Below are 5004 nucleotides of genomic sequence, written 5' to 3'. Positions count from 1 at the left end.
GCCAACCAACCAAACAACAACAACAAAACACCTGAGCAGGAGTTTAAATGGAACACGGAAGAGTTTGAAGCTTTTCTTTCTGATTATAGACCTAGCCCCATTGGTGATTAGTCATTAGCAAGTGTGAATAACCCTTAGTACCACAGTGGGGAAGACTTATTCATTGTCTTTTATAAGACATCTGAACAATGACTGTCAAATTCCTTACCTAATGTAAGTGGATTTAGATAACCAAATCAGCCAATTAAAAATATGAATCTGAAGCTGGGTGCCGGTGGCTCACCCCTCTCAGCTACTCAGGAGGCTAAAATCTGAGGATCAAAGTTCAAAGCCAACCCAGGCACTAAAATGCATGAGACTCTTATCTCCATTTGACCACCAGAAAACTGGAAGTAGTGCTGTGGCTCAAGTGGTAGAGCACTAGCCTTGAATTGAAGAGCTCAGGGGCAGCACCCAGGCCCAGAGTTCAAGCCCCGCATCTGACAAAAAAATTAATTAATCAGTGTGGGTGCTGGTGATTTTTATAGATTTGGCCAAGCATAAGATATGTGAAAACAGAGCATGATGGAAATGTTATAAATGGATGAAATCAGTCACCATTTCCCTTGAATGGCAGCAATATTTAAGTAAAGGTTTTCTAGTCTAGTGGCAAACTCATAAATAGGAACATTCTCCCAATGTGTTTATCAGGTTTCCACAGGATGCCTCACAGAAGCCACACCTGTCATCTTAGTTACTCAGGTGGCAGAGATCTGAAGATCGTAATTCAAAGCCAGCCCAGGCAGAAAAGTCCATGAGACTCCATCTCCAAAATCTCCAGCTAAAAGCCAGACTGGAGGCTGGCTCTAGTGGTAAAATATCAGCCAGGAAAGCACCTGTAGCAAGATTATGAGGCTCCAAGTACAAACCTCAATACCAGTACAAAAAGAAAGGGAAGGTAGGAAGAAAGGAAAGAAAGAAGGAAGGAAGGAAGGAAGGAAGGAAGGAAGGAAGGAAGGAAGGAAGGAAGGTAGGAAGGAAGGAAGGGAGAAAGAAAGAAAGAAAGAAAAGAAAGAAAAAAGAAGGAAAAGTTACTTTCAAACAACTTGGATATACTTTGTTTATTGTAGTTCTGGAAATCAAATTCAGCGCCTCACCTCTGGTTAAGTACTGTCTACTAAGCTGTACTTCTAGCCATAACAAAACTTACTTTTAGAAATGACTTATTTTACTTCATTTTTCCAACCCATTTTGGAAGCTCTCTGTGTAACACATTTATACTCTTTTTTTTTTGGGGGGGAAACACATGAAGGGGTGACTTTTTTTTTTCTTTTTCTTTTTTTATTGTCACATTTATACTCTTGATCAGCTGGATTTCTCTTTAAGAGAGACAGATCTCTAAATCACCCATATTTTAATCCCTGTGTGACTGTCAGTGATTCACACATCTCTACTAGTCTTGCATACATTTTCTTTAAAAGAAAAAACAGAAAAGAACTTTAAAATAGACAGGTGAGCTCAGACACTTGGACTTTGTCCTTCCAGGGATGTTTTTGTTTGCTTTGCTTTTTGAATTTTTTATTATAGAGAATTGTTCCTTTTTGTCTTTTTACTAGAGATTCTGCACACCAGGCCAAGCACCGTGTCACTGGGCACTTACACCTTTCAAACCTAGCCTGCAAGGAGATATGCCAATGTAATGAGCCTTCACATTGCTATCCTCCAGCTTCGATAACTGTCAAATCAGGCCTGGATCAGTTCCATCTACATCCTCTCATGCTTGCTTGTCATCCACAGGATTCTGAAGTAATTCTCCAACCAGGTGCTGGTGGCTCACATTAGTAATCCTAGCTGGCGAAGGGGCTGAAATCAGATTCTTTTTTTTTTTTTTTTGCCAGTCCTGGGCTTAAGCTCAGGGCTTGAGCACTGTTCTTGGACTTTCTCAAGGCTAGAGCTCTACCATGAGCCTCAGCACCACTTCCAGCTTTTTTCTATGTATGTGGTACTGAGGAATCAAACCCAGGTCTTCATGCATGCTAGGCAAGCACTCTACCACTAGGCCAAACACCCAGCCCTACAAGCTTCTTTTTAAGTAGTTGTTTCTCACTTACCTGTCTGATCACAGAAGCTTGTTTTGTTTTGTTTTTGTTTTTTTTAACAGATAAAAAGGCTTTTGTGACTATAATGTCCTACCTTCTGTCATCATCAGTCCACAGAGCTTCCTGAAATACATTGCCATCTTGGATTACTGTGAAACTCAATTCACAGAACTCTTGCTCATGCAAACAGAATTTAGAAAGAAGTTTAGCCTTGCCTTTCCCATTACTTCCTTACCCATCTCTAAAACAAATCTCTTACTATTCCACAAAAAGTAATCCAGCCAATTTTTTTCAGGGAAAAAAATGAAATAAACTTTAGTCCAGGGGAAAAATAACATGCATGTGGTACTGTTGAATGTTCACATATATAAAGCTTAGGGGCAGGCATGTTGGAACACCCCAACTGCATGTCACTAGAAGAATCAAAGTCTAAGACCAATGTCAGGCAAAAAAGCAAGAGACCTTATCTGAATTACTAAAGCAAAACAGGTTGGGTTGTTGTTCAAGTGGTAAAGCATCTGTGTAGCTGGGATTATAAGCATGAGCCACTGCTGCTCGCTTACTAGTTTTGAATGACTTTTAATGAAAAGAAAGTTCATTTTGCTTGGGGAAAAGGAAGTAAGTTTTTCACTTGGTATTTTAAATTTCTAAAACAATAAGATGAGATCCACCAACAGTGTCTTGGTATTTAATACTGTACAGGCAGTTAGTACAGACAGAGGGTAGAAGACAATGCTTTATGATATTTAAAAACAAAAACAACACAACAACTAACCCAACCAGGGTGTAACCTCAGGAACAATGAACCCACTCCGTGCCAAGCAAATGCCAGAATTTTGACTGCATTGGTCAGCTGTTTTAGTTGACTTTTCTTTCCCTGAACACACGCAGAAGTCAAAGGGCATAAAGGGCTTGCAAAATGCTTGAGTTCTCAGGGTCATCAGACATCCTTGCAAAGTGTTCTGCAGCCAGGCTGTTGGCTAATTCCTGCCGTGATTAATAATACTTCCTGAGCCTGCTCTTAACAGCTGCTTGCTGAATGGGCAGTTCCCTTCCTCACTCTGACTAGCAAAGGGGCACCTGCAAACCTCTGATGGGGGAGGTGGCTTTTCCTGAAATGCTTTCGAAGCATGAAATTACATTTAATACCTCAGTTCTGGAGGAGACGGCTGGTGATTATGGGGGTTCAAGTATCAGCCTGAAGTGATAATCTTCTAATTTTTTTTTTTTTTGACAAGTCCTGGAGCTTGAACTCAGGGGCCTGAGCACTGTCCCTGAGCTTCTTTTGCTCAAGGCTAGTGTTCTACCACTTGAGCCACAGTGCCCCTTCCAGCTTTTTTCTGTTTATGTGGTGCTGAAGGATCAAACCCAGGGTTTCACGCATACTGTGTGAGCACTCTTCCACTAAGACACATTCCCAGCCTTAATCTTTCAGTCTTCTACTGTGTGTGTGTGTGTGTGTGTGTGTGTGTGTGTGTGTGTGTGTGTGTGTGAGAGAGAGAGAGAGAGAGAGAGAGAGAGAGAAAGATTGCTATGATGAACTATACATATATCATTTGACCATCGCCCACTATGCATGTACACATACACAATTTTTGTCCACTCACCAAAACTGAAGCGCTGTACCACTGAATTTCAATACTGTGTTCTTCCCCTCCTCAAAAAACCTGTATGCTATCATCTATTCTGTTATTTTACTTAGTTAATTTAATTTAGTTACTCAGTGTTGGCATCTCTGATTTTGATCTAATACAAAGGATTTGCTATAGCTTCCTGACTATCATATCTCTTTCTCTTTTCTCTAACACTGAAAAATCTGCTTTCCATTGTCATGAAGGCAATTATGTTTGTAAAATCATAGAGTAAGCCAGCCAAGCCTCTGCAGAGAACAAACCTACAAATAATAATTAAATGTTTTTTGGGTTTTTTTTTTACCCTTACATCCATGGGTATAAGGTCAAGATATCATGCCTAGAGTTATAGGGCCAGAAGCATGGCTTAGCAGTAGAGTGTTTACCTAGAATGCATGAAGCCCTAGGTTCCATTCCATGATACTACACACACAGAAAAAGCCAAAAGTAGTGCTATGGCTCAAACGGTAGAGGGCTAGCCTTGAAAAAACTCAAGGACAGGCCCTAAGTTCAAGTGCCAGTACTGGCAAAAACAACAACAAAAAAAGGTTACTTAGACTAATGCTTTCTTCCGTACTCTTCAAAGGACTGTTATTCTTTTTTTTTTTTTTTGAGAGTTATTAAAGATTTTATTTATTTACTTTTCCATATATTTTTTATTGTAATTAATAGAAGGGTTACATTATATTCACCAGATAGAAGGTACGTTACTTCACATACCTTGATACCCTTTCTCATGAGGATTGTTATTCTTTTGAAATAAATGTTTTATTTATATTTTATGGTTACCCTCAATTCTTTTTATGTTATTCTTACTCTCTTTTCCTTTTTTTTTTTTCTTTTTTTTGCCAGTCCTGAGCCTTGAACTCAGGCCCTGAGCACTGGTCTTGGGCGTTCTCAAGTCTAGAGCTCTACAACTTGAGCCACAGCACCACTTCTGGCTTTTTCTATGTATGTAGTACCAAGGAATTGAACCCAGGTCTTTGTGCATGCTAGGAAAGCACTCTACCACTTGGCCAAAATCCTGGTCCTTTATTTTCTCTTAGAAATAAAATGTTGCAAGTTTTTACAAACTCATAGACTACAGGACTAAAAGTCTATAGTTGGTATAAACTTCTGAGCTATGCAGTCTTTTTGTACAGTCTATCTTCTAGTTGACCCAGGTAAGAGTTAGAGCCACAGACCACTCAAAATGTGTCAGCTTATGAAGAACTGGACAAGATAATCAATATCATTAATTTCTATAGTTTCCTTTTTGTGTTCCTTCCTTTCTCCCTTCCTTCTTTCCTTTCTCC

Source organism: Megascapheus bottae, chromosome 19, assembly GCF_031878675.1.
Source record: "Megascapheus bottae isolate mThoBot1 chromosome 19, mThoBot2.hap1, whole genome shotgun sequence".
In the NCBI taxonomy this organism is placed as follows: domain Eukaryota; kingdom Metazoa; phylum Chordata; class Mammalia; order Rodentia; family Geomyidae; genus Megascapheus; species Megascapheus bottae.
Note: the sequence above shows the minus strand (reverse complement) of the source record.